The sequence below is a fragment of the Girardinichthys multiradiatus genome, chromosome 13 (genome assembly GCF_021462225.1).
Source record: "Girardinichthys multiradiatus isolate DD_20200921_A chromosome 13, DD_fGirMul_XY1, whole genome shotgun sequence".
Lineage (NCBI taxonomy): Eukaryota > Metazoa > Chordata > Actinopteri > Cyprinodontiformes > Goodeidae > Girardinichthys > Girardinichthys multiradiatus.
The window spans coordinates 850,285-867,064 of NC_061806.1; positions in this window are offsets into that span (position 1 = coordinate 850,285).

Below are 16,780 nucleotides of genomic sequence, written 5' to 3' on the forward strand. Positions count from 1 at the left end.
GTGGATTAAAGATGATTGAGAACCATGACTAAAGGAGTGATGCAACATTTGAGAACCAAGGATTATCTTGAAGAACCTGGAAGTGAAGTTAAGTTAGTCTTGGAACCAACTTAGGCAATAATCAACATACCTTTAGACAACCCTTCACAATGCAAGATCAGATAAAATATTATTTTATTAAAATGTTTTAAAGAAAGATCTGCTGAATAAAACCAACCTTCTGGATGACTAATTCTCAACGGTGTCTCATTAGCTGCCTTTATTTATTAAACTCATATTTAAAGAAATATTATTAAGGGAAATGGTAAAATATTTAAGGGAGTATTTTGGAAAAGAGTCAAATCTTTCTGGAGAAATGGGGCTTAATGGTGTTTACTTAGTTATCAAATTTAGTAAAATGATGTTAGGGCCACATTATTTACTGGATTGAAAACTAAAAATGTTTTTGGGTAAATATTATTGGGCAGCAAGTATGTGTCCTTACCTGTTAGCAGTTGAAGCTAACAAAGGAGGCTGATAGCTTAGCACCAGAATTAAACACACACCTTAAAACTACCGTCAATAAAAGGGTTAAAATGCATAAGCGCATTATGATCAATCTTCTGTTTACAATCACCCTTTAAATAAAGTTTGTCTTAACTTTAAAACATACAAACAAAGAACACAAAACCAAACTTCATAAAATGGAAAACGTTTAGATCATTTCAATCTAAATCACTTATATATTATTCTGCCCAAACAACTTAACCTCATGAACGTTGGTGAGGAACGTTGTCCAAGGCGGCCAAGTTTGAAGAAAAGTCCACAGTCTTTAAATGGTTAGCTACAGCTAACCTCCTTAGCTGTGGGGAGTGGCGGCTGTTCTGTCGGCCGGCCAAACTGCACGTTACCGTAACCACGGTGATGCAGCTCCTGTTGTCCTTCTCTCAGGCAGGGAAAACCGCTTCACTCGGCTTGTAGAGACAGCGTCTCTAAGGTCACCTGGGGACTTCTCCGGGACAGTTTGCTTCTGCAGGCTTCAGAGAGAAAGTAAGCAATGCTTATACCTTAATTTTCCCCTTTTATGAATGAATACCGGATTCTTTCAACAGTAATTTATCTGTACCTCACTTAGTGCATATGATTGATGATTGTATGACACCCTTGGATCCAGTTTGAAGAGTTTGTCTTTTTGCCAGCAAAGAGACATTAGGGTTAGGGTTAGGGGCCTCACCGGCCAGCCTCGCACAGAGTCCGGATGGTAGAGAAAGACTTGCGGGGGAAGTGGGGGTTTTATGTGGACAGTGGCATCATGGGAAATTTGCTGTTACCCCCAATTCCTAAGTTATGCCGGAAGTAGGTTAATGCAATTTATTGTGAAAGTTCCAGACACGTCCATACCGCATTTTCGGTTGTAACTCATGGCTGTGGGTCCCAACATCGAACACCATTAATAGACTGGTTAAAACCACCATACAGGATGTACAGCAATGAAAAATACACAAAAAAAAGAAAAAAAGTTTATTGCAAACAGACCTGGCAGACAAAGCATTGAAAGATCAAAGTGAACAAGCAAAACGAATAACAAATAACATGAATGAATGAATGAATTAAAAGCCCCTCCTTGAACCGTCACCTTAACGTGGTGGAGGGGTTTGAGTGCTCAAAGGATCCTAGAGGCTATGTTGTCTGGGGCCTAAATGCCCCTGGTAGGGTCTCCCATGGCAAACAGGCTCTAGGTGATGGGTCAGACAAAGAATGGTTCAAGAACCCCCAATGAAGAACAAAATATCGAGGCACGTGACGTCGCCCGGTACGGCGGAGCCGGGGTCCCACCCTGGAGCCAGGCCTGGGGTCGGGACTCGTCGGAGAGCGCCTGGTGGCCGGGTTGCTCCTCGCGGGACCCGGCCGGGCCAAGCCCGAACGAGAGACGCGAGGCCATCCCCCAGTGGGCCCACCACCTGCAGGGGGAACCGTGAGGGACCGGTGCAAAGAGGATTGGGTGGCGGACAAAGGTGGAGACCTCAGCGGCCCGATCCCCGGATGCTTAGGCTGGCTCTAGGGACGTGGAATGTCACCTTGCTGGGGGGGAAGGAGCCTGAGCTTGTGCGGGAGGTCGAGAGATATCGACTAGAAATAGTCGGGCTCGCCTCCACGCACAGCGTGGGCTCTGGAACCCATCTCCTTGAAAGGGGTTGGACTCTCTTCTACTCTGGAGTGGCCCACGGGGAGAGGCGGCGGGCTGGTGTGGGTTTGCTTGTTGCCCCCCAGCTCAGCCGTCTCGTGTTGGGGTTTACCCCAGTGGATGAGAGGGTCGTATCCCTGCGCCTTCGGGTTGGGGAGAGGTCTCTGACTATCATTTCAGCCTACGGGCCGAGTGGTAGTGCAGAGTACCAGGCCTTCTTGGCGTCCCTGTCGGGGGTGCTGGATAGTGCTCCTCCCGGGGACTCCATTATTCTGCTGGGGGACTTCAACGCCCACGTGGGGAACGACAGTGACACTTGGAGAGGCGTGATCGGGAGGAATGGCCTCCCCGATTTGAATCCGAGTGGTGTTTTGTTATTGGACTTCTGTGCTAGTCACGGATTGTCCATAACGAACACCATGTTCAAACATAAGGGTGTCCATCAGTGGACTTGGCACCAGGACACCCTAGGCAGGAGGTCGATGATCGACGTTGTTGTCGTATCATCAGACCTTCGGCCGCATGTTTTGGACACTCGGGTGAAGAGAGGGGCTGAGCTGTCCACTGATCATCACCTGGTGGTGAGTTGGATCCGCTGGAGGAGGAGAAAGCCAGACAGACTTGGCAGGCCCAAGCGCATAGTGAGGGTCTGCTGGGAACGCCTCGTGGAGCACTCGGCCAGGGATGTATTCAACTCCCACCTCCGGGAAAGCTTCGACCAGATCCCGGGGGATGTTGGAGACATAGAGTCCGAGTGGACCATGTTCTCCGCATCTATTGTCGATGCTGCTGCCCTTTGCTGCGGCCGTAAGGTCTGCAATCCCAGAACCCAGTGGTGGACACTGGCAGTAAGGGATGCTGTAAAGCTGAAGAAGGAGTCCTATCGGCTGTGGTTGGCTTGTGGTACTCCTGAGGCGGCTGACGGGTACCGTGAGGCCAAGCGTGCTGCGGCCCGGGCTGTGGCAGAGGCAAAAACTCGGCCCTGGGAAGAGTTCGGTGAGGCCATGGAGAAGGACTACCGGTTGGCCTCGAAGCGATTCTGGCAAACCGTCTGGTGCCTCAGGAGGGGGAAGCAGTGCTTTGCCAACACTGTTTATAGTGGGGGCAGGAGACTGCTGACCTCGACTGAGGACATTATCGGGCGGTGGAAGGAGTACTTCGAGGATCTCCTCAATCCTGCCATCACGCATTCCGTGGTGGAAACAGAGGCTGGGGACTCGGGGTTGGACTTTTTCATCACCCAGGCTGAAGTCACCGAGGTGGTTAAAAAGCTCCGCAGTGGCAAGGCTTCGGGGGTGGATGAGATCCGCCCTGAGTACCTCAAGTCTCTGGATGTTGTAGGGCTGTCATGGTTGACACGCCTCTTCAACATTGCGTGGCGGTCGGGGACAGTGCCTCTGGACTGGCAGACTGGGGTCGTGGTCCCCCTTTATAAGAAGGGGGACCGGAGGGTGTGTTCCAACTACAGGGGGATCACACTCCTCAGCCTCCCTGGTAAGGCCTACGCCAGGGTATTGGAGAGGAGAGTCCGACCGATAGTCGAACCTCGGCTTCAGGAGGAACAGTGTGGTTTTCGTCCCAGCCGTGGAACACTGGACCAGCTCTATACCCTCTACAGGGTGCTCGAGGGTTCATTGGAGTTTGCCAAACCGGTTCACATGTGTTTTGTGGACCTGGAGAAGGCATTCAACTGTGTCCCTCGTGATGCCCTGTGGGGGGTGCTCCAGGAGTATGGAATCGGGGGCCCTTTATTAGGGGCCATCCGGTCCCTGTACGAGCGGAGCAGGAGTTTGGTCCGCATTGCCGGCACTAAGTCGGACCTGTTCCCAGTGCATGTGGACTCTGGCAGGGCTGCCCTTTGTCACCGGTCCTGTTCATAACTTTTATGGACAGGATTTCTAGACGCAGCCAAGGGCCAGAGGGGGTCTGGTTTGGGGACCAGTGGATTTTGTCTCTTCTTTTTGCGGATGACGTGGTCCTGCTGGCCCCCTCTAGCCAAGACCTACAGCATGCGCTGTGGCGGTTCGCAGCCGAGTGTGAAGCGGCTGGGATGAGGATCAGCTCCTCCAAGTCCGAGGCCATGGTACTCGACCGGAAAAGGGTGGCTTGTCCTCTTCAGGTTGGAGGGGAGTTCCTGCCTCAAGTGGAGGAGTTTAAGTATCTCGGGGTCTTGTTCACGAGTGAGGGAAGAATGGAGCGGGAGATCGACAGACGGATCGGTGCGGCTGCCACAGTAATGGGGGCGCTGTGCCGGTCCATTGTGGTGAAGAGAGAGCTGAGCCGAAAAGCAAAGCTCTGAATTTACTGGTCGGTCTACGTTCCTACCCTCACCTATGGCCATGAACTTTGGGTCATGACCGAAAGAACGAGATCACGGATACAAGCGGCTGAAATGAGCTTCCTCCGTAGGGTGGCCGGGCACTCCCTTAGAGATAGGGTGAGGAGCTCGGCCATCCGGGAGGGGCTCAGAGTAGAGCCGCTGCTCCTCCACATCGAGAGGAGCCAGTTGAGGTGGCTCGGGCATCTATACCGGATGCCTCCTGGACGCCTTCCTCGGGAGGTGTTCCAGGCACGTCCCACCAGGAGGATGCCCAGGGGACGGCCCAGGACACACTGGAGGGACTATGTCTCTCGGCTGGCCTGGGAACGCCTTGGGCTCCCCCTGGAGGAACTGGAGGAGGTGTCTGGAGAGAGGGACGTCTGGGCGTCTCTGCTGAGTCTGCTGCCCCCGCGACCCGGTCCTGGATAAGTGGAAGACGACAAACGAACGAATTAATTAAAAGCACTTTGGCAAAAAAAAGAAATTTTTGAAGTAATTTTTTTTTAATGGATTTTTTAAATCTGTAAGTATCATAATATAGCCATGTACCGCTATAATTAGCGGTAGTCAGCTCCTCTGACTGTCTTTAAGTATACTCTTATTTATTGAATAAAAAATATGTTGACTTTAGATGTGCAATTTTGATATTTTAAACAGGGGAACAAAGCAGAAAAAAGAGACTCAAAGGAGAATATATTAAGTTCTGGTAAGAAGTTTACATGCAGTTGTGATGACATGGATGTCATATTGGTAATTGTGGCTTTGGCGTTCAAACTGTTATTTTCTGCAGGGTGGACTTATCATAGAACGAGCAACTTCTGTGATTTGAGAAAAACTAAATTTGCATTTACAGCTTTAAAATATTGATTTTTGTTCAATTCTTATTTTTCTCTGATACATCCATCCTTTGTCTAAAGCCTTTTGTCTATTTCTGGATGACCTTGACACCACTGGAAACTTTGGACTATGTTTGATTTCCAGATATGCAAAAGAATAACTGAGCAAATAATATAGTAAAAACAAGTTTGACAATTTCTGATAAGAAGAGTGGTCAAACACATAGCCAGAATTATGTTGGGACCTCACAAATGAAAACAAAAATATCTGATGCTTGCTAAGGGACATTCAACCGAATATTAATGGGGGTGTATGTATATATTTGATCTTGTAAGTTTAATTTAGCTCCTTTTTGTATTAGATAAATATTTTCATATGAACCATATTAGGACATAAACTGTATGTTTTGCATGATTTAAGTTTAAAGTATCAGATTAACATACAGATTAAAACAATTTTTTCAAATGTCCATTTTATCCCTTTGGACACAAGGCTTGTGCTCAAACTCTGCTTATCTGTATTAGTATGTAAAGATATACTTTAATGTTAGCTTTATTGTAACATCACGAACCCAGGTAATCTCTGGTTTTTATCAGTTTAAAAAAAAAAAAGATAGAAACGAAACACGTTATTTTAAACTGCGTGGTGGATGAGCGCCTTCTTGTGGTGGACATAATTAAGGAACATGCATGCTTTTGTCATTCACATTTCTTCATTATGATTTGGATTCAGATCTTAAATTAAGTTGTAAAGTACAGTCGTTTTTGTTGTGTCTGTTTTCAATATGTACTATCTACTCATACTCGTACTCATATTCATCTTTTTCCGCTTCATCCGGGACCGGAACGATGGCCTCGGACTTGGAGGAGCTGATCTTCATTTCAGCCGCTTCACACTTGGCTGCGAACTGCCCCAGTGCACGCTGTAGGTCTTGGCTACTATCTAAAGTGGATACAAACAATAACAGTAATGTCCATGTTTTCAGATTCACATTTTTGACTGCACATATTATAGAATTAAGATAAGCATTCAAACATTACGTAGGATTCTGTCAACACTAAGGATTCATAGAAGAACAAAAAAAGTTACATTCTTCATGTTGCATTATTTCTTATGGAAAAGTTGCAAACACACAACTTAATTAATACAAACTGCAACACCTAATGTGCATACAGGAATGATTTATTGTTCCTCAGAACACTGCAAGACATTTACTGAGTAAAATAACTAATACTTTGTATCTCTCTCTTCTTTTTAAGTATTGTAGGTTGTTTAAACCTGACATTAATTTGGTCCATTCGAGCCGGATTCCAAGTACGCCTGATGATTCCAGCGGGTCGGTAGACTCCAGGAAAAGACCGTGCGCACGGCTGTCTTCAACAGGGAGACACACCTTTCCGGGACTGGATTTCGGCCCGCCCGCTGGGATCTGATGGCTGACGGAACTCTGAGAGAGAGAAGAGAGGACAAAGTGGTGAGTGAATCTGGATTTAAAACAAAAGTGTGACGAATGACTGGGGGTCATTGCCTGAAGTAAAACCCTGTGAATCCTAGGCCCTAACAGGTAACAGCAGTGCGCCGGAGTTCTGCTTAAAGTATTAGTAAAAAATACTGAAAATTCCGTGATCCAGGACGGCGGAGTCCTTTGAGTGTTAAGAAGTATTTTTTTTTTTAAAACAACAGAAAATACTAAGAAAAATCCGCGTTTAAATGTGTGCATGTGAGAAATGAATGGAGGATTTAAACCACTAGGTTTTACCTCATACCAAAACAGTGGGATTGTAAGTGACTAACTTTTGTGGAAGCAAAGGCAAGAAGTCTCTACTCAAAAGAGTGGAAGTCAGAATTACCACAAAAGGAGATTTTTCTGTCACCCTACTGAGCAGAATAATCCAGCACTTAGAATACCCTAGGTATTTATATGCTGGACCAAATTTAAATAAAAGAACTGGGAAAAGGGTGATTTAAATACACTAAAATGAATAATAATGTAAAGATTGGAAATTTATGGAAGCACAGGATCAAATTAAAATATTAAAATTAAAATATTTAGATAAATGGATAACCACATATCATTATGATGGTCGTTTAAACTCTAAAAATTAGTTGATCTATAGGATGCAATAATTAAAAGTACATTAAAAGTACACGTGATTTAAGAAAAATGGACAAAGAAGGTTATGAGGATGTAGATTATTGGTTAAAAGTAACTAAAAAGAGAGAGATGTGATGCAGGAGAAAAGAATGGACATTTTTGTGGAAAGCAGAAAAGGTTAGAGGGCTAAGAAGTAATTTTTGATGGATTTACAAAGTAGAACAGCAGGACAGAAGAAGGGGAGTAAAAAGAGTAGGTGGAAAGTTTTTGTTTTGTACCAAAGATCTGATGAGGTTCGACAGGATTGGATGGACTAAAATGAGTCCCTTTGGTGAATAAATCCATCCCCACCATGGCTGTACCTCATGTATGTTTTATTTGTGTTTATTTTTTATTATTATTGTTTTGAGATGCTGAAGGCTGTTGATACAGTTTGTCACGGAGGTTCATGGCATGACACGGTTTTTCTTTGAGTAACCTTAGAAAATATTTTACTCTTTTTAATAGCCAGAGTGAAACAAAAAGAGGAATAACCTTTTGAAGAATATAGGATTAGACTGACACAAGTGTTTAAAATACATAGTGGTCTACAAGAAGATGAAGACGAGCAAGGAGCTTATTAACAGCAGTTAAAAAAAATGCACTACATGCTGGTTCCAGGGATGCAATTAATACCTGGGTAAGGAGACATTTTATAAGGTTCCTCACAGCAAATCTAGAAGACTATGTTAATCATGCCCTCCATGCAGAAAGAGTAATGAAGGATAAAAAAAAAACAAAGGAAATAAATAAATAAATAGGCAACACCTTTTTTCGGCAAGAAGAAGAAGAAGAGCAGATTTATTATTAAAACAACAGAGGAAGAGAAAAATTTAGAGGCAGAGGACAAAAACCGCAGGGGTCAGAGAGGAGTGAGCAGAGGAGATTACAGACAATACACATCAGGGTGTTGATGTTAAAAAAGGAGTAGGACCACCTTATTACCACTATTAACTGGATGTTCTGAATAAGCCACCCCTAGATGTAGGGACAGCTTTACTAACAGAAGAAAGAAATGTCATTACTCAACTACAAGATCAGATGACAACAGATGATCTACATATTACCATGTGGTATAAAAATACTCCTGGACCAGATAAAACTTACGAAGAAGCATTAAATAAAGTAACCCCTACAAAAGTCATGGTAACTTATGTTTATACAGATAGGAAGAGTACCTCAGTTGCTGAAGTAGTGTTAGAGGAAGACACTAGGAAGCTCTGCAACATGTGGACACCTCCACACACATCTTTATTCAAGGATAAAGAACTCAAGTGGCATGATAGAAGAAGAATAGTGCAGAGGGGAAAAGATGTCACAGACTGGTTTGTAACAATAATGAATACAGAAACTAGTGCATCCACAGGATTAATTAGAAAATTATTATTTTGGACAGTGACAGTGCAGGAAGGGATACATTTGCATACAAAACAACAATGAGAACTATTCCTTACTGAACAGGAGGAACAGTTTTTGAATGAAGTCGCTGATAAATTATGGTCAACAGATCCTACTGATGTGGGTTTTAGTAAAGGAGCATTACCTGTTCAGATTAGAGCAAAAACAGAATACAGGCCCAGTGTAAATAATACTCTTTGAAATATGATGCTCGTGAAGGAATAAAACCAGTAATAAAGGATTTAATGACTGCAGGGGTGATAATAAAATGTGAGGATTCACCATGTAACACCCCCATTTTTCCAGTTAAAAAAACAAGCTCCATCAACAGGAAAGATAGGCAGTTCTTGTTTGCATTTACCTTTGAGGGACAAAGATATACTTATACCAGACTACCTCAAGCCTACTGTGAAAGTCCAACTATATACTTTCAGGAAATGAGTGCAAGTATGGCCAAGTTTGACCCTCCAGGAGGTAGTCAGGGTTGATTATATGTTGATGATGTGCTACTAGCCTCTCCTGATGAGGAGATTTGTAAAAATGACACCATAGCATTATTAAAACATTTAGCAGAAGAGGGACACAAAGTCAGTAAAAAGAAACTTCAGTTGTGTAAAAATGAGGTTAAATACCTAGGCAACAATCTTAGCGCAGGGGGACGCACAATTGTAGAAGAAAGAAAGACTGCAATATTACAAGCTCCAAAACCAGTAACAAAAAAGCAAATGATGTCCTTCCTTGGACTAACTAATTATTGTAGAAACTGGGTGCCAAATTATGCAGAAATAGTAGCTCCATTAAACAAATTAATATATGAGGAAGAGCTGAAAATGACGTCTGAACTGAAATGGAGTGTAGAAGCTGAAGAAGCATTTACCAACATAAAACAAGTTCTAGTTTCCAGTACTGCTTTAGCATTACCAGACTATAGTAAACCGTTTGTTCAGATGGTAGATTGCAAGGGACATTTTATGACTTCAGTTCTGGTTCAACAACATGGAGATAAAATTAAACTAATAGCCTATTTCTCTTCAAAACTAGATAGTGTTGCGTGTGCGCAACCATATTATGTGAGAGCTGTAATTGCAGCCTAAAATGACAGTTGCAGTGCTGCAATAGTGTTGTTTCACCGTTTAACCTTAAGAGTTTCCCATGCAGTTTCAGCATTAATACAGCAGAATTAGAAAAAAAAAAAAAAGAAGAAAGAATAAATTAGAAGTGATTTGCAGGATCATGAAATAGTTTATGTGAATGATTTCTCTAAAAAGATGAGAGGGAGAAGACACAAACAGGATATACATTGGTGACAATGGATATAGTGTTAGAAAAGATGCAACAATAAAGCTCACTACAGGAGATAGAAATGTGGAAAAAACATGGAGCTGCATTAAAAGATGAAAACTATATTTGACCAGATAATAAACCTGTCCTACTAAAGAACCTATAAATGGAAGCAATATTTGAGCCATTGTGTTTCATAATGTCTCAACAGGGGGGAATAGTAGGACAGATATATCAATATTATATAACATATTGATTAAATTCTAAAATTCTTATTAAAAAAAAAAATTTTGTAAAACATGTTTAGCATGTGTAAAACATAATCCACAAGGGAATTTAAGACCACAAAGGGAACAATTTTCAAAACTAAGATACCCTTTTCAAACAATTCATATGGATTTTATTGAGTTAAACTACAGTGAAGGGAAAAAAGTTCTGTTTAGTCATTATAGATGCATTTTATAAATGGATAGAACTATTTCCAACTAAACATTACAACTACCTCAGGGTTAACACCCTATGAAATGTTATGTGGAAGACCATACAGATTACCACAGTTCAAAAATCAGTGGGAGTTAGATGAAGAAGCTAACCTAGCTGATTATATGAGGAGTATGTTAGAAAAGCAACAGAAACAAAATCAAACTAATGAGGAATGTTCTATTTCCCAGCAGGAAAACTAACTAGTGGAACCAGAAGACTGGGTGTTAATAAGGAGTGTAAAGAAGAAACATTGGTATTTCACCTAAGTGGGAGGATCCATATTAGTTATTATTAACCACTGCAAGGGCAGTAAAAATAGCTGAGAGATCAACCTGGATTCACCTTACACATTGTAAAAAGATCATTTCGGTTGAAAGCTCCATCAGGGGAAGTGATTTATAGACTGATAATAGGGTGGACCCAGACATTTAGAGGTTGGAGAGACCCGAAAGTCAGTGAAGAAAATTAAGACACTGGAACCATTTAGAGGAGTGAAAATTTCAGCCAAAATAATTTCTAGATGGATGAACAATGCTTTCCGATGCTGGGTGGTTATATTGTTTTCCTTATATTGATTTTTGTTTTTCTGGTATTTCTGGGAACCAGTCAAGATGAATTAGAATTGAACAACATCTGCTATGAGTTATATGAAACAAGTAGCGCTAAATCAAGGAAGGCAAGATAACCTAACTAGGTGTACTAAACAAACTTCTTATACTTATGGCATTCAAGCGTGCGTGAAATCTAAAACCATAGCTGTGGTGCTGATCCCACTCATTAGCTTGACCAAATGAGGAAGGAAAGGGCAGGATTATAGAAGTTATAAATGGTACTTAACTAATGACAGAAGAGACACCTCATGGTCCATGATGGTAGATGATGAAGGAAATAATTGGACACCAGAGTGGGGCACCACTGCTTATGCTAGTCATCAAAAGAAGTTGTTTAAGCTCCATAAAGTTGATAATGCAATCCAAGTAACAGAGCGAAGAGAGTAAAAATTATGTTAGGAAACTTAACCACAGATGACTGGTTTCAGGTTATTACTGGAGTATCAGGAACAAATAACAACTGGTTATTGATGGTAGAGCAAGCGGCTGATTAAAAGAGATTGTGTTGTGTGTATGGGTCCCAGGCTTTTGTTACAAATAATTCCAGCTGTGATACCACAACCCTGTGTGATGGAAGTAATTAATCAAACTAATTTAATGAAATGTGTCAGCACTGGGATTCTGTTTTCCTGTAACCACAGCAGATAAAAACAAACCAGTATTCCATAAACGAGTCACCACTGGAAACTATACATGTATAAATATGACAGAGAGAGGCAATACATTGGGAAATCTCACTGCAGTATGGTGTATTACAATTGTAAAAGTAAATAAGTATTTGAAACCAGTCTCTAGAGGAGACATTTGGTGGTGGTGTGGTGACGACAGGTTGTTTGATCGATTACCTTCAAATGTAACAGGACTCTGTGCTCTAATTACTTTATTGTTACCAGTTTCAGTATATCCTATGTCAGTAGATGAAGTAACAGATGGACTATCTAGTGTAAACCCACATGATTGGCGTAATAGAAAGCGCAGAGCTGCAGCTTGGCAGGCTGAGGGGACTCTACTTACATTGATGCTATAGGTGTACTTCGTGGGGTACCAGATACGTATAAATTGGTTGATCAAGTAGCCGCAAGATTTGAATCAAGTATCTATTGGTGGTGTACGTTGAACAGAAACGTAGACAGGATCAATTATATCCATTACAATGTACAAAAACTAGGAAATTGGACACAAAGCGGGTTTGAACTGTCCATGACCAATTGGCTTCAACTTCCCTGATGGCATTCCAGAATAGAATTGCTTTGGACATGTTGTTAGCTGAAAGAGGAGGAGTTTGTGCCATTTTTGGAGAAAAATGTTGCACATTCATACCTAACAACACTGCTGCTGATGGCAGCCTCACTAAAGCCATAGAAGGTTTGAGATCTCTAAATGGCAAAATGAAGGAGCATTCTGGAGTAGACACCTCGATGTGGAACTCCTGGCTGGATGTGTATGGGAAGTATAAAATTTTAGTATCATCAGTAATAATTTCCTTTGCAGTGTTTGCTGCAATTTTGACATTGTGTGGATGTTGTTGTATTCCCTGCCTCCGTTCTCTGTTTAACCATCTTATCACCACAGCTATTTCTCCTATGGAAGACAAAATAACCCAACTGTATCCGTTACTTAAACCTCAGGATGATGGAGGTGATGAGAATGTGACGGACCACCTTTCTGATGTATACCCAGATCCATTTCTATATGGATCCGTGATTTAAATGTCAGTAAGTACCTCTGAGTGTAATTATATTTGTGCTCATGAAAAATGATCTTGCAGTTAAAAATCTAAAAGAAGTGGCTGTTTAAGTGATATGAGAATATGAGCAAATATAAGATAAACAGTGGGGAGATGTTAGAAAAATTGTATACAGTTTTTTCTATTATCTTATATTCTGTTCCTTTTGTGTTATTTTAACTATTTTATCTTATAATCATTCAAGATGTGTGTGAGTAATGATCTGATGAGTTGTCTGCAGGCAAAGATCATAAATGGAGCTAAGCTTGCGGGAAAGGAAGCAGTCCAGTTGAGGAGGTCATAAAGAGGGGCTGATTGCACTGAACAAAAGGACAACTGACCCTGGAAGATGGAGGGGACTGTGGGAATGTGTGGTTAATGGATAAAGCTGTTTATGACCTGTTTATGATGCAGCTGTTGTTTTCCCATCCTTTAGAGATTAATGTTTTTGTAAACTAGAGACCCCCAAAAGACAATAAAATGAGGAAGCGGTTGGATGGGTTTCAGAGCGGTTGGGAGACTTGTAACTGAACACATCTCTGACCGTTCTCCTCGTGCGAGTAAAATAACTAATACTTTGTCTCTCTCTCTTCTTTTTAAGTATTGTAGGTTGTTTAAACCTGAAAGAACCTTTCTTTACCTCTCTCCTCTCTGACCTCTGTGTTTTGGTTACTTAAGAGCAGATGGGCTCTAAATTCATTATCAGGAGTTTTATGGTTAACACTCCTTGAAGTGTTATATCTAAAGGGATGGTAGATGGGTGCTCTCATAAATAACCTGGTTACCTCTGACCCGGGTTGGGGCCTTGGGGTCATATTTCTAAACTCTTTCAAATTGAGAGAACACCCTCATTCTGGTATAAATACTGTTTGTGACTTCAGTTCGTTGCTCTGCATCACTGACCAAACTCAGTGACAGAGTCTTCAAATGCTGAAATGCCTTTGAATAAATTTATAAAGACAAAATTCGGTCTTTCTCTTGTTAATGAGTTGATTTCTGTCCCACTTTGATAAGAAAATCCACAACAATTTGGCGTCACGAACAGGATCCGACGGGCCAGAGGAAACCGCAGGAGGGGATACGGACGACTGGCCAGCCTGGAGACTAAGTTGTCCTCAGTCCACCTCCATTTAACAGAGGGGAGTCCTCGTGCCTGCCTGCAGCTTCTGGCCGAACGGATCCGGACTATAGATCTGCAAATATATCTAGGTGAGAAGTTGCTCTGAATGATAATATATGTTATTTTTTATTACACATTAACCATCATCTCCTAACTAATTAATTAGGTTCCGGAGTTGGGAGAGGGAGTACATCGACTGAGGACCATGTTACCCTGTAAGGAATACTGGGAGGTTCTTATTCGTAACAATAAGATAAAGCAAAACAAAGGGTTTTGCGGGTGGTTTTTGCAATTTCTACACCTTATAAAGGAGAAAGCCAGACGGTAGACGTGCCACTGAGCAGGTAAAAAATGGGTTCCGGAACCTCCAAGGCATCAGAGGTGGGTCCTTCTCCAGACTCTGTGATTTGTAAAATAATGAAGAAAAAGGTGGGGATGATTGTGTTAAATGTGCTTTAGTTTGGGAAGATAAGACAACTTTTTTTTCCTGCAGTAAGTTTCTTTTGTCTTAAATACAGCAATCAGTTGGAAAAGAAGGTAAAAGTGAAAAGGGACATTAGAGATGGGAAAAGAAAGTTGTTTTAGAAAGGAGGTACAAATTCATTGTTTTTGACAGTAGCTGCTGGGAAGAGGTTATATTAGTTTTTTTCTTCCCTCTTCTGATTCATGCAGCATATTGATTTATACTGTACCTTATATCAGGTCCTGACAAAAACTATGAAAGGCTTGGATCTGCAGTTTATTTCCCTTTGGGGAAGGAAAGGACACCTAATCAGTTTTGTGCTGCACAGAAATATTAAAACACTTGTTATTTTCTAAGATATCACCAGCTAAAACTTTTAAAACTTTTGAGAGTAATTGGTTTTGTTAAACACATTTTCCTTGGCAAAGCAAACCTTTAAAATGAGAATAGAAAACAATTGGGTTATTTTTGATGGTAAGAAAGATTCTGATTGGACAGTGGTACCACGCAACATTTAATTAATCTCATGTTCCCTAAAAGACTCTGCATAGAAAGGTCTTCAGAACTGTGGAATTATTTTCCACCACAGTACAACATTTTTTAAGCATGCTTTTCCTTTATTTTAAAACAGATCTGTGTTTTTTTTTGTTTGTTTTTTTTTGACATAATGTTTGTCTGAAGCTTCTTAATTAATAGGTTAGGACCAAATATGATATGGGGTAAATTAGTAGCTGTGAACTAGTGATTGCAATTTTTAAATCTGATTATTGTCCAAACCAGAAATAATACACTCTTAGATTTGGAGATATTTAGCCAATCCTTCAATTTCTGCAGAAAGGTAGCATCGTTGTTCAATGCAGTAGTACTCAACCTGTGGTTCCTGGACTCCTGAAGCCGTGAGCGATAGATTTTGGGTCCATAAAATTATAATACTTAATTAAAGGTAGACCGATTACCTATTAAAAAACAGATATAAAGCCAATGATGGGTTCCAGTCATTTTGGTGGTTTTGAAATACAATAATACTCAATATTTCTACTCTGGGGAACACAGATAGGGGCTGAAGAGTTTTTGTTTTGGAGCCAAGGTTAGGATTCTTTATAACAGAATCAAGACATGTAAAATCCTTTATTTTAGGAAAAGAAAAGAAATAAAGGTCCTCTCAACACTAAAGAGGATTGCTTTCAACACTAAAGAGGATTGTCGGCTCAAACTCTAGTCTCCTTGTTTGATTTCTTAGGGTTTTAAAGATTAAAAGAATACCTAGGAGTACAAAGGTACACAAGGTGATTTCAGATGACTAAAAAATAAAATATTGGAACATTTATCAACATTTAGATTATAAAAGAGGGGTTCTAGTAACAAGTTTCTCCCCAACTCTGAAAATTCAAATAGCCCAAATTAAAGAACATTATGTCTGTTCTCCTTTTGAAACACTATGTGGGAAAAAGTCCAGTTTGGAGTCAAGCTTCTTAGCTTAATTTCTGGTCAAGTCTAACACTGTATAAAATGCCAATGCCGACTTAAATTATTTCTTTGCATTTAACCTGAGCAGAGAAATTCTTGAATACAGCTGCGATCAAATTGAGCCAAACAAAAAGAGAATTATAACAATAACTCTCAGGATTGTAGTTATTATTACCGAGTTACAGTACAAAGAATTGGCAAAAGGTTTCAGCATCAGTAAATTTGGATTCATGTTAGAGAAAACTGTTGCTGTGTTTCTAAATAGTTTGAGATCTCTTTGGATTATGTGCACTCATCTTAAAAAGGATCCTGAAGATTGTCACAACAAAATTGATCAATTACATCATTAAGAGATATGGCTGAAAAAATATATTTTGAAAAGAGATTGTTAAAAATTTCTTTGAATTCTTGAAGCTTCAAATTTGGCCATTTGTCTGTCTTTGATGTTTTGTCTTTGTTTTGTTGGAATGATTGTTTGTTTATATGTTGCATGAAACAATAATCCATGTTTAGAATAATGTTTCTAAATCCCAGATTGATTGAAACTTTGAGTTTTTAGGAGAGTTAAGAAGCAGCTTTTTTCTGAGGTAGGTGCATGTTAACAGTTTTGCAGTTTAAGGTTCACTAAGATGGGTTTGAATGAATAAACTGTGGGTCCGCCCATAGGCTGCCAATCAGAGGTTAGTTCTGCTTGACTCCGCCCACCTACCAGGTTGGTTCATGCCTTTGCTTTCATGGTAACGCTCAGCCCCTTCCTTCCTGAGTTTTAACACTGT